Source organism: Lissotriton vulgaris, chromosome 1_1 (genome assembly GCF_964263255.1).
Source record: "Lissotriton vulgaris chromosome 1_1, aLisVul1.2, whole genome shotgun sequence".
Classification (NCBI taxonomy): Eukaryota; Metazoa; Chordata; class Amphibia; order Caudata; family Salamandridae; genus Lissotriton; species Lissotriton vulgaris.
In genome coordinates this window covers 1,447,047,541-1,447,062,401 of record NC_141685.1, presented here as the reverse complement: position 1 = coordinate 1,447,062,401, position 14,861 = coordinate 1,447,047,541, and positions in this window count along the sequence as shown.

Below are 14,861 nucleotides of genomic sequence, written 5' to 3'. Positions count from 1 at the left end.
GATGCAATGCATGTCAAATGTGAATCTAAAAGTCTTACATATAACACACTACTATATTGGTAAAGCCTGACAATAGAGAGTAGAGAAAAAGAAATCTGCACATTGATGTTTGCTGTTTGTCACATGTGATCTAGGATACGCACTCTGCCCATTGGTCCTGATACTTCTTAGAGCCACGAATAGCGAGGCCGAGAGGGAGCACAATAATGTGCACACACACACACACACACCAGGGGCATCGTATAACACACATTTGTTTTTTGAAGGAACGTTTGAGATGCATGGCAATCACATGTGGGAGGCTAATGTATAGAGCATGAATATTGATCAAGATGATCATTGCATGTTGTGTGTAATATAAGATATGTGTATACAGGAAAACTTTTTACAAAAAAGCTCTCTAAGCAGAAGAGGTGTCTCTCATCAAACGCTGTAGAGAGAATGAGTAAAATGGTTGGGGTCGTCCAACAGTTACAATGGGAAAAGTTATGAACCAATCAAATGCTTTTTTTAAGTTCACATGGCAATCGCGCACTGAGCAATATTGACAAAATATATTTATCATTATATAAGTTTATTACAATTAGAAATATATAAATGTTTAACACCTTAGCTGCGTGTAAACAATTCTCCCCAGTGCTGCGCTGTCCATTGGAACCAGTGCTGAATGGACGTCCAATGGTCGTGCGCAGCACTGGGGAGGTAGCGCTGCTGACGACCATTGGCCGTCAGCAGCACTTAAGGGGTTAACATATGTTGGATTATCACTTGGTCTCATACACTGTTTAAAGCTATTTAGATATACTTTTGAGACAGAAAAAAAATAAATGGAATGGCGTACCCTGCGTGATACTATGTGTCTGTGACATTACTCCGGGCCTGGCAGCGTGTACTCATCGCATACGCAAAGCGCAGCGGGCCCGACCCCATACGTACATGACGTAATGCATGACTTGATACTGGGTACCCATCAGACACCAAAGTAGCACCTGGGGTGACTTCATGCATATATGATGTTACGTGGGACGCGGTGCCATGAACTCGTTGGATACGAAATGCGCAGCATTTACGAGTTTAGAAATATAGTGGATAGGAATTGTGTGGTGATGGAGCCTGTTATGCTACTGGTATGGGAGTGCAGTTATCTCCCCCCAAAAAATAAATATATACATACCTTTTTGGGAAGATATAAAACATGACACCATTTTTAAAGTTAAAAAAAGAAGCATAATAGAGTCTCAAAATATTTGAAAAAATATTTGACAAAATATAGGTTTTAGAAACATTAAAATATGAAATTAACATTTAAAAAACCTTGAAAATTCACTGAAAAAACCATAGGTTTCAGGTAAGTTATAGTTAGGAATCAGAATTTAAAAAGCCTTAAAAAATCACTAAAAAAACATGGGTTTCAGGAACGTTATAGTCAGTTGAACTTTTGACTCATATAAAACCACAGAAATTCGCCTGTTATAGTTAGTTGAGCTACCTATAACTCGCGTGCCCGCAATGCACTGCTGATGTTGTCATATATTACATCACTCATGACATGGTAAGTGACATCACTGATGACATCACTCATGACATCCCTCATGACATCACTCATGACATCATCCACGTGACAATCTGATGCACATACTGATGCTGTAATATAAACTTTGATACACCCATTCTAAAATGTTGACTACTATTTTTGAAACATACACAGAAGAATGCCATATACTACATAGCACTCACTATTTCCTTGGTCTGCACACACATATCCAGTCACTTATACATGTAGTTACTCATCAATACAGGACTATAATATGCACTCATACATCTATACTTGCAGTCACATTCTTCCAGTCATCCATAGAGTTACTCACACACCTAGCCAGTAATGCACAGAATCAATCATATACCCATTTAATCATGTATACACCAACTCCATTATTTATAGACATACCACATCACTTATTTATACAGATACACACACGTATTTACTGTCTGATATAATCACTCATAGAAGGAGACACTTATTTATACATCCAATCTTCAAGTAACTTAGTCTCATGTATACTCATTTATATATAGTCTAACACTCACATATAGTGTCCTAAAACATATGTCGTTAGTCACAGATATACCACTGAGACATTTATTTACTCACCAACATATCTATAGACACACTAACTCACCCATACAGCCCTTCCTAGATACACTCTTTAATCCATACAACCACTGAATCACCCACTCAGACATCTATGCACAGACTCATACACCCACTCACCCACACAGACACTCAGGGACCCATACAGAAACTCAGACAACACATCAATAACCTATATAGACACTTATGTAGCTATTAGCAAACCATGCAGTTGCTTACACACCAATGGAGAGACTTATATAGACTTTCACACAGTTTAGTCACTAACCCATGCATTCAGTAAGACAGGTTCAATCACTCACTTATATAGTCAGTCAGGCACCTATGAAATAATTCCTTTAGGCACATGTAAATGCATTCATTCTTCAATACACCTTGGCACATATATATCTATATATATATCCTACTGGCGGTCGCCAGTAGGTATATATAGTTAGGATTTTTTTCCTATGGGATTTTTGAAAATTCTATGTTGAATAACTTTGTGTTTGTGGACAGAATTGGCTGAAATTTTTGGGGAAATGGCACATTTTGTTTCTGAGCAGCCCTTGAAAATTTGGGGGGTTTCGTCAAGGGGGGGGCTGAGAAAAAAGGGGGGTCCTAAAACGCATTTTTCCCATTCATTTTTCCATAGGGCGGTTGGAATCACTTTTAGCTCGAACGGCTGAATGGATTTACACGAAACTTGGCAAAATTTTAGATATGGTTTGCCCGACGTGCCTTTGCTATGTCTCAATATATGTGGTCCAGTGGATTTTGAGAAATTAACGTTTTTAAAAACAGATATATCTGTACCAGCGCTCCGGTTAGCGCCCCGGTTCGCGTACCTGATGCGTAACGGAACTTCGCAAAGTGAAGCTGATTGGTTCTCCGGTGTCTGTCAACATTCTAAACAGTCCGGATCAGCCGCCATCTTGTCTCTCGGTAGGATCGAGAGACAAGAGGTGGAGAAAAACGAAGGGGGAAATTAATGAAAGGGGGCAAGGTAGACCCCTCCTGACCCCCTAGGAATGATGTGGGGGCTATTAAAGGGTCCCGTGGGGTAAAAAATAAAAAATAAAAAATGTTCGATTTTTCGCGGTAGGAGCGCTACCCGGTACGCGAACCGGGTAGCTTACCGGTAGCGTAACGGGAGTTCGCCATTTTGTGTTTTGGACAAATTTAATCACAAGATGGAGGAATAACAATGTGGGAAATGGGTATAAGGGGGCACGGGAGATGTATCCTGACCCCCTAGGTTTTCTGAGGGTAGCTGAGGCGGCTCATGTAAGTCCAAAAAAAAAAATGTGCATTTTTCGGGCGGTTAGCTGCCGGTACGCGAACCGGGTAGCGAACCGGGAAGCGAACATAAGTGAAAATTAGTGAAAAAAGGTACATTCGAAATTTTACAAGAGTAATTATAGTTAAGGTAGCTCTGAAAAGAGCTTTTGGGTTCTGTGTAAGTTCTAGGTACTTATAAGTAGGTACCAATACACAGTCTTAAATTTTGTATGAAAACTCTGTTTCCCTCATATGAGAAGTGCACACCATCTCCTCTGTAGATATCTTGCATGTAGTAACGCAAGTTATTGTAGATGGCGTCCATTCCATGGTCTCTCATATAAGCGGAAACAGACTTATTTACATGCTTCCTCGCTTTCTCAATTTGTGGACAAATTTGATTGGACCACCTCCATTTCTGTCTTTGGCATATATTGGAATATACCAAGGCAGTTTGAGCGAAAAGTGTCATTAGTTGCTCAAAGGTGTCCTTTAAGAGCATTTCCAGACCTACCCCAGTCAAAGTGCCCAAATCATTTCCTCCACAGTGCACTATTATGAGGTCAGGGTTTGGCAAATGTAAAAAGGTTTTCACCAATGGTATCAATTAGTGACATCTCAATCCTCTTTGGCCAATCCATTTGATTTCCACATTTTGTAAATTGAGGTTGTGTAAATTTCTGTTATCAGCATACCTGTGAGCCCAGTGGATGTAACTATGTCCAACAATCCAGACAGAAAACATGGTGAGAGGAGGTTTGGTAGAATTGAGACACAAGATGGAGGACAAACAATGTTCGGAATGGGTAGAAGGGGGCACAGTAGACACTTTGTGACCCTCTAGGTTTTCTGAGGGGGGCTTAGAACGCTGATATATGCAAAAATAAAAAAATAAAAATTGGAAAATTTTGCGGGGGAGCGCCCGGTACGCGCACCGGTAAGCGAACCGTGGGGCGTACTTTGGTGAAAAAAAAAAAGTTAGAAAAAGATAAACGTTTTGAATGATCAGAGGTAGGGTAGCTCTGAAAAGAGCTATTGGGTTCTGTGGCTAATTTAGGTACCTACAAGTAGGTTCCAATGCACAGTTTTAAATAAAGGACGAATATTCTATTCCCTTCATTGGAGAAGTGCACACCATCTCTTCTGTAGATGTCTTGAATGTTGTAACGCAAGTTATTGTTGTATAATAAACCCATTCCATAGTCTCTCATGTAAGCAGAAACAGATTTATTCACATGTTTCCTTGCTTTCTCAAATTGTGGAAACAATTGGTTGGACCACTTCCATTTCTGTCTTTGGCATATATTGGAATATACCAAGGAAGTTTGGGGAAAAAGTGTCATCAATTGATGAAAGGTGTTCTTTAAAAGCATTTCCAGACCAACCCCAGTCATAGTGCCCAAATCATTTCCACCACAGTGCACTATTAAGAGGTCAGGGTTTGGCAGATGCATACATTTCTTTTATTAAAAACATATAAAATATATTTTTCATTTAAAAGAATAATACATTTTACAGCTTTTGATATTTGCTATTAAAAAACCATTGAAATTCACTGAAAAAACCATAGGTTATAGACCATATATAGTTAGGAATTAGCATTTACAAAACCTTGAAAATTCAATAAAAAAAACATAGGTTATAGACCGTATATAGTTAGGGATTAGCATTTACAAAACCTTATTTTACTCACACAAAACCATTGAAATTCGCATATATAGTTAGTTGCACTAACTATATATCGTGCACCCGCAATCCACTGCTGATGATGTCACATATTACATCATTCATGACATGGTCAGTGACATCACTGATGACATCACTGATGACATCTCATTTGACATTACTGATGACATCTCAAATGACATCACTGATGACATCACTGATGACAACATCCAGTGACTGTATGTTTCTGTAAAGTTAAAATATGTCTTACATATTGAAGAATGAGTGGATGTATAAGTGTCTGGATGAAGGATTTAGTAGGTGCATGACTGACTGTATGAGAGAATGATTAAATGTGTCTCACTGAGTGCATGGGTTAGTGACTAAACTGTCTTAATTTGTGCATCATTATGTCTGTTGTTCTGTAAACTGCTGCATGTGTTAATCAGTAGCTATATGAGTAACTATATGGGTTATTGATTGGTTGCCCAAGTATTTGTATGGGAGACTGAGTATGTGTGTGGGTGGCTGGGAGGTGTATGACTCTGTGCATAGATGTGTGAGCAGTTGATTTGCTAGATGTATGGGTTCAAAAGTGCAGGTGGAAACAGCTGTATGGGCAGTTGACTGTGTGCATGAGTGTATTGGTGAGTGAATGGATATCTCAGTGCTACATGTCAAAGTAAGTACATATGTAAAACACAGTACATGTGAGAGTTGACATATATAAATAACTGTGCATAAGAGCCAGTGAATGTGTGAGTGGCTGTATGGATCATTGTAAACTTGTATCAATGATTGTATAAGCGAGTAAATATGTGTTAGAATATGTTTGAATAAGTAAGGTGTGTATATCTGTATAGTTGAAGAAATGGAGGTGTGATTGATTCTTTGCATGACTGACTAGGTGTGTGAGTAACTCCATGGATAAGTGACAGTCTGTGAGTGTCTGTTTACACTGAGTGTATCTAAGGTTATATTAGAGTCTGAAGAGGTTCATCGTATTATCACATGAATGATGTCATCAGTGATGTTATCAGTGATGTCATTTGAGTTGTCATCAGTGATGTCATCAGTGATGTCACTGACCATGTCATCAATGATGTAATATGTGACATCATCAGCAGTGGATTGCGGGTGCGCGATATATAGTTAGTGCAACTAACTATATATGCGAATTTCAATGGTTTTGTGTGAGTAAAATAAGGTTTTGTAAATGCTGATCCCTAACTATATATGGTCTATAACCTATGGTTTTTTAATTGAATTTTCAAGGTTTTGTAAATGCTAATTCCTAACTATATATGGTCTATAACCTATGGTTTTTTCAGTGAATATATATATATATATATATATATATATATATATATATATATATATTACCTACTGGCGGTCGCCAGTAGGTAGTTATAGTTAGGATTTTTTTCAATGTTAAATCTCAAAATTCTATTTGGAATAACTTTGGCGCCGGTTGACGAATCTGCCAGAAAATTTCCTCAAAATGGCCTCTTCGAGCTCCGGTCCTTCCCTGAAAGTTTGGGAAGCGGGCGCCGAGATAAAAGGGGGGTCCCAAAAGGCGTTTTCCCCATGTTAATTTCCATAGGGCGGTCGACCTCACTTTTAGCCCGAACGGCTGAATGGATTTCCACCAAACTTGACAAAATTGGCAAACTTGGCAAAATTGTAGGGACTGGTAGCCCGATGTGCCTTTGCTATGTCTCAAGATATGTGCTCCAGTGGATTTTGAGTAATTTAGGTTCAAAAAAATATATATATCTATAGGCGCGCCCCAGTACGCGCACCGGGGAGCGCACCGGGCGCGCCACGCGACTTGCGCACGGAAAGCTGATTGGCTCACGGGTGTCTGTAAACATTCGAAACAGTCCAGAGCGGCCGCCATCTTGTGTCTCGGTAGGATCGAGACATGAGAGGTGGCCAAAACAAAGGGGGAAATTATCATAAGGGGGCAGAGTAGACCCTCCCTGACCCCCTAGGTTTGATGTGGGGGCTTTAAAAGGGCCCCGCGGGCCAAAAAAAAAGTACATTTTTTTCCAATTTTTTGCGGGGGGATCGCCCGGTACGCGCACCGGGAAGCGGACCGGGGAGCCTACTATGGGAAAAAAAGAATGATAGACTTTTCAAATATTGTATGTTTATTATTTGTTCTTTTTGTTGTTTTTTTTTATTTAAGTACCAACATGTAGGTACCAATGCAGAGTCTATAATTTAATATACACGGTCTTCTTTGTAGATATCTTGCATGTTGTTACAGAAGTTATTGTGGTATATGGAATTCATAGCGTAGTCTGTCAGGAAAGCAGAAACAATATGGAGGCAGGAGATGATAAAGAGATGTTAAATACACATTGGAGATAATATAGTAGGAGAAAGGAAGTAACTATGAGCAAACCTATTATGTAACACAAAAAAGTTGCACAGTATATTTTAAGTCTGTCTTTACATTATAATCAATTTGGTACTAGTTTAAGAAATACATATAAAAATGAATAATGTCTCAAACATTTTTTGAATTATTAAATATAAATTTATTTTTCAGATTCCTTTTCCAAATTTAACAGAACTTCTAATATTTGATTGTCAGAAATGTCTTCATTTTGAATCAGGAAACCTACTGATTGTACACATTGAAGTAGTTCATAGTCCCGTGATTCATCCATGAATTCTGAGTCATTGGGTTCAATAACTTTATTATTGTTGCTCTCCAGAACAATTTCGTTGGAATTTTTTTGCTGTCCTTCCATTTTTGTGCTGTAGTTTGCATTTTAAAAAAAATATATCAGTAGAGATAGGGCACTGTTGGGTTTAAGTTCAGACAGGTACTTTGGTTTTTTTAATAGTGATTTTATCTTTGGGCAGTGTATGGTATCAGACTGGAAGTAGAAATATAAAAAAGTGTATGTGATGTAAATTCATAATTATACAAGACAAGCCTAACTCCATCCATAACTATAACAGAGAAGTCTATCTTATTCTATAACTATTACAGAGGGATAGTATATAACTATCAGAAAATGTTTTCCAAATTAATTTAAAGTGCACAACATACTTCAGTTTTTAAAATAACATCTTACCTTTCAAAAAGAAGTTTAAGTTGTCAGTGAAAATGCTCTTGAAATGTACTTCAGGAAGTAGTAGTCAAAATGGCTGTGTTTCTCTCTCTTTCTTTATATATATTCAGGTACATAACCAATCAAATGTCATGAAATAATAGTAGATAATGAAAGTAACATTTTAATTGGTTGTCAATTCTAACACTTCATATGTGTTTTTGTCATGTAATTTACCTCAGGATATTTAGTCAGGCCTACAGCATAATTGTCTCAATGGAATTCCATCAACTTTGGGTAAATGGTAGGGACTGCTATGTAGTAGGGCCTATTCTATATTTGGTGTAAGTGTCTCCAGTGTTTTTTCTATAAATTACTTTCCCACTTTTTTTTAGAGAGCGCTTACCGGTGCGAGCCCCGGTACGCGCACCGGCAGCGTAACGGGAGTCCTCCATTTTGTGTTTCGATACAATGGAGGACAAACAACGCTGGGAATGGGTAGAAGGGGGCATGGTAGACAACCCCTGACCCCCTAGGTTTTCTGAGGGGGGCTTAGGAGGCTCATAAAGGTTAAAAAAAATTGGATTTTTCGCAGGGGAAGTGTCCGGTACGCGCACCGGGGAGCGTACCGGAGAGCGTACTTTGGTGAAAAATAGTGAAAAAAGTTAGAAAAAGATAAACATTTTGAATGATCAGAGGTAGGGTAGCTCTGAAAAGAGCTTTTGGGTTCTGTGGCTTATTTAGGTACCTACAAGTAGGTTCCAATGCACAGTCTTAAATTCAGGAGGAAAATTCTATTCCCCTCATCTGAGAAGTGCACACCATCTCCTCTGTAGATGTCTTGCATGTTGTAACGCAAGTTATTATTGTATAATGAACCCATTCCACAGTCTCTCATGTAAGCAGAAACAGATTTATTCACATGTTTCTGTGCTTTCTCAAATTGTGGACAAAATTGGTTGGACCAGTTCCATTTCTGTCTTTTGCATATATTGGAATATACCAAGGCAGTTTGTGGAAAAAGTGTCATCAATTGATCAAAGGTGTCCTTTAAAAGCATTTCCAGACCAACCCCAATCATAGTGCCCAAATCATTTCCATCACAGTGCACTATTAAGAGGTCAAGGTTTGCAGATGCAAAAAGGTTTTCACCAATGGTATCTATTGATGACATCTCAATCCTCTCTGGCCAATCCACTTGATTTACATATTTGATAAATCAAGGTTGTGATAATTTCTGCTTGCTGCATACCTTTGAGCCCAGTAGATGTAGCTATGTCCAATAATCCATACAGAATACATGATGTGAGAAGGTTCTGGTGCAGTCAGATGAAGTGTGGGAATGAAATGGCAGTTGGAACAGTAGGAGTTTACAAAAAAATAATTGTGGAGTTTCCCTGCTGTTGAATCACAAGCAATGATTGGTGGATTCAGTTAGTTGAAAACAGAAAGTTAGGGTGCATGGTTGTGTTGTGTGTAAGAAGCAATTTGAATGGTTAAGAAAAAGTCACTAAAAACAATAATGCCCTGGATAAGCTGGTGTATTTAGAGGTCAAACATCATTGCTGACTTAATTTGCAACATTGTAGAATACACTTTTGAACCTGAGAGTTCAGTTAGGAGGGAGTTGCTATGGTAACAGATAGAAAGGTCTGAAAGGGGGAAGGGTGTTGGTTTGAAAATAGTGAGGGAAGACGTTTGATTGGTTGAAATAAGGCATATGTGTGTAAAGTTAGAGATTTTCTATGCCAGTCTTGGTTTCAGTGTATTGAGTGCACACCTTTTGCTCTGCTAAAGAAAAATTGGTGTGTGTGTCTGACACTGTTTTCAATCTCCCAAAGCATTTGTAAAGGTAAGTAATGATTTATTTAATTTAGATAGAGACTTGTTTGTTCTATGGAGAATATTTGGAAGCAGATAGTTAAGTTTCAGTAATTGAATGCTTGTACATAGGACTTGTGCTGTGTTTGTAAAAAGTTATTTAAAAAATGATTTTGGGGTAAAAGAATGGCTTTTATTTTTTTGAGAAGCAATTAATAGTGTCTGCCTCTGGAAATAAGTGGCGCTCTGGTGGCGCAAGGCCTTCATAAATAAGGCCCTGAGTTTGTTTGCTTTTTGATAATGCTTGCTATCAACATTTGCAAGATAGTGGATTTGTATTTTGGGAAACAGTGAGGTTTCAAAAGTGATATTGAGTGGTTGTACATAGGTTCTGCGCAGTGTTTCTAAAATGTTATTCAAAAAACGATTTTGGGTGCAAATCAATGGTATTTTCATTTGGCCCTTATTTATGATTGCCTTGTGCAGCCGGTGCATCACTTTAAACATGGGAAATAAGTGACGCTCTTGTGGCGCAAGGCCTTCATAAATACGGCCCTGTTTTTTTATGTTGTTGGTTTGTGTCTTACTTTTTGATAATACTTGCTATGAACATTTGCAAAATAGAGGATTTGTATTTTGAGAAAAAGTGCGGTCTCAAAAGTGATATTGAGTGGTTGTACATAGGTTCTGCCCAGTGTTTCTTAAATGTTATTCAAAAAACGATTTGGGGGAAAATCAATGGTATTTACATTTAGCCCATATTTATGATTGCCTTGTGGCACCAGTGCATCAATTTTAGCATTGGACGCACTCGTGGCGCAAGGCCTTCATAAATAAGGCCCTGAGTTTGTTGGCTGTTGATTTGTTTTTTGCTTGTTGATTATACTTATTATGAACATTTGCAAGATAGTGGATTTGTATTTTGGGAAACAGTGATGTTTCAAAAGTGATATTGAGTGGTTGTACATAGGTTCTGCGCAGTGTTTCTTAAATGTTATTCAAAAAACGATTTTGGGTGCAATTCAATGGTATTTTCATTTGGCCCTTATTTATGATTGCCTTGTGCAGCCGGTGCATCACTTTAAACATGGGAAATAAGTGACGCTCTTGTGGTGCAAGGCCTTCATAAATAAGGCCCTGTGTTTGTTTGCTGTTGGTTTGTTTTTTGCTTTTTGATAATGCTTGAAATCTACATTTGCAAGATAGAGGATTTGTATTTTGGGAAACAGTGACGTTTCAAAAGTGATATTGAGTGGTTGTACATAGGTTCTGCGCAGTGTTTTTAAAATGTTATTCAAAAAACGATTTTGGGTGCAAATCAATGGTATTTTCATTTGGCCCTTATTTATGATTGCCTTGTGCAGCCGGTGCATCACTTTAAACATGGGAAATAAGTGACGCTCTTGTGGCGCAAGGCCTTCATAAATAAGGCCCTGAGTTTGTTTGCTGTTGGTTTGTTTTTTGCTTTTTGATAATGCTTGATATCAACATTTGCAAGATAGAGGATTTGTATTTTGGGAAACAGTGAGGTTTCAAAAGTGATATTGAGTGGTTGTACATAGGTTCTGCACAGTGTTTCTAAAATATTAATCAAAAAACGATTTTGGGTGCAAATCAATGGTATTTTCATTTGGCCCTTATTTATGATTGCCTTGTGCAGCCTGTGCATCACTTTAAACATGGGAAATAAGTGACGCTCTTGTGGCGCAAGGCCTTCATAAGTAAGGCTCTGAGTTTGTTGGCTGTTGATTTGTTTTTTGCTTTTTGATAATACTTATTATGAACATTTTTAAGATAGTGGATTTGTATTTTGGGAAACAGTGAGGTTTCAAAAGTGATATTGAGTGGTTGTACATAGGTCCTGTGTTGTGTTTCTAAAATGTTATTCAAAAAACGATTTTGGGTGCAAATGAATGGTATTTTCATTTGGCCTTTATTTATGATTGCCTTGTGCAGCAGGTGCATCACTTTAAGCATGGGAAATAAGTGACGCTCTTGTGGTGCAAGGCCTTCATAAATAAGGCTCTGAGTTTGTTGGCTGTTGATTTGTTTTTTGCTTTTTGATAATACTTATTATGTACATTTGCAAGATAGTGGATTTGTATTTTGGGAAACAGTGAGGTTTCAAAAGTGATATTGAGTGGTTGTACATAGGTTCTGCGCAGTGTTTCTAAAATGTTATTCAAAAAACGATTTTGGGTGCAAATCAATGGTATTTTCATTTGGCCCTTATTTATGATTGCCTTGTGCAGCGGTGCATCACTTTAAACATGGGAAATAAGTGACGCTCTTGTGGCGCAAGGCCTTCATAAATAAGGCCCTGAGTTTGTTGGCTATTGATTTGTTTTTTGCTTTTTGATAATACTTATTATGAACATTTGCAAGATAGAGGATTTGTATTTTGGGAAACAGTGAGGTTTCAAAAGTGATAATGAGTTGTTGTACATAGGTTCTGCGCAGTGTTTCTTAAATGTTATTCAAAAAACGATTTTGGGGGAAAATCAATGGTATTTACGTTTAGCCCATATTTATGATTGCCTTGTGGCACCAGTGCGTCACTTTTAACATTGGACGCACTCGTGGCGCAAGGCCTTCATAAATAAGGTCCTGAGTTTTTTTGTTGTTGGTTTGTGTCTTGCTTTTTGATAATGCTTGATATCAACATTTGCAAAATAGAGGATTTGTATTTTGTGAAATAGTGAGGGTTCAGTAGTGAAATTGAGTGCTTGTACATAGGATCTTTGCTGTGTTTCTAAAATGTTATTCAAAAAACGATTTTGGGTGCAAATCAATGGTATTTTCATTTGGCCCTTATTTATGATTTCCTTGTGCAGCCGGTGCATCACTTTAAACATGAGAAATAAGTGATGCTCTTGTGGCGCAAGGCCTTCATAAATAAGGCCCTGAGTTTGTTTGCTGTTGGTTTGTTTTTTGCTTTTTGATAATACTTGCTAGCAACATTTGCAAGATAGAGGATTTGTATTGTGGGAAACAGTGAGTTTTCCAAAGTGATATTGAGTGGTTGTACATAGGTTCTGCGCAGTGTTATTCAAAAAACGATTTTGGGGGAAAATCAATGGTATTTACATTTGGTCCTTATTTATGACTGCCTTGTGGCACTGGTGCGTCTCTTTTAACATGGGACCCACTGGTGCCGCAAGGCCTTCATAAATAAGGCCCTGAGTTGCTGTGGTATAAACTTTAATATGTTGCAAATTAGTGTTTATATTGTTTTCTTTTTGTCATTACTTTGTTGTTTGCTAATAGTGGTCTTTAATGTGTTATTTATTTCAGAACCACAGATTGAAATCAACATTTTAAAAGCAAGCAAAAATGCCATCAAGGCAAAGGAATAGAAAAAATACCATACGTAAAAAAAAAAAAAAATCATCAAAGGAAATAATAGAATCCTCTACAACAAGTACTTCAAAAAACACCAGAAAAGCTCCTGGTAAGACAATTAAGTCTTTTCTTCACAATTTATGTAGATCAAAAAGTAATGTTAATGGTCATAAGAAGATCCAGAAGCAGAGAACAAATTTAAAAAGGAAGGAGAGGCCCTCAAAAAATGTCTCTATTGGAGCAGGAGATAAGACTATGGATAGCAATAGAAGGTTCAATCAATTTAGGGACATTCGTAGACGAATGTTTCGCAATAGGGTAGTTTTAAATTTGCTTAAAAATGAAAAGAAAGGTAAACAGAGAGCTGCTGTTTACAAGAAAAAGAAAAGTGTAGAGAAGATTGTTGATCAGGCTTTTGAAGTTAAGAAAAAATCATTTATTTTAGTAATCAATAGAATTAGAATACTTAATAAGGCAATTGATGTTTTCAAATCGAACAGTAGATGGAAAAGAATTAATAATCTGACTAATTTTTTTGAAGTATTTTCTGGAGAATGGATGCATATTTCAAGTTCTGAGCCATTTTTTAATGAGGAGAGTTACTTTCAGGAAAATGATTTGGTGCATGCAGTTGACACCAGTGGTCGAGCATATGAGGTGAAAGATGGTTGTGTGATGGAAAAAGAGAAACTTGTGTCTAGAGATGCAGAAGAGGTGTTAAGTGATGAAGTTTTAGGGAGATGTACTAAGGGTCCAGTGTACACATGGAAGTGCATTAGTATTTGTAGTGTGCGACAGGATTCAATTGATTTGCTTCGAAATTTCTTATGTACATATAGTAAGAAAAGTCTAAAACAAAAAATGAAGATCTTGCAAGAGTTAGATCCTTGCAGAGTGAGATAAAGCACAGGTTTGCATGGGCATTCACTGGCTTGTCTTTCTAGAAAAGTATGTCAGAGTGTTTTTCATCATTTTAGGAATTGTTAGCAGTGCATCATAATAAGGTGACAATGTAGAATACTTTATTGTGCATGGTTATTTAAAACCTTGACAATATAAATCAAAAAGGTTTCAGGGAAACATAAATCAAATTTTAGCATGTTAAAACAAAGATTCTGTCCTTACGACAAGACACAAGAGGGCATATTATCAAGGGGGTTTATCTCAGCTTTTTTGGCTTTAAAAGCCAAGAAAGCGGAGATAAAATGATCTCCCTATTACCTAGCTGTCGCTAACACCAGTTAGTAGGAGATAGCGACCATCTTGGGCCCCACTTTGCATGTCAGTGATATTTATCACTAATGACATGCAAAGTGGGCGTGCCAAGATGTTAGCAACTGAAAGCAGTCGCTAACATCGCTATCTCCTATTACCAACTTTTGGAGATATTCGCGCTAAGCACGAATATCTCCAAAAGCTAACACCTGCCCTGAGCAGTTCTTAGCCATGTTATCCAATGGGAGGTGGATAACATGGCTAAGAGCATTAGCTCGCTAATGCATGAATATCGCTGACTTTTCAGCGATATTCATGCATTGCGGCCGATTTTTATC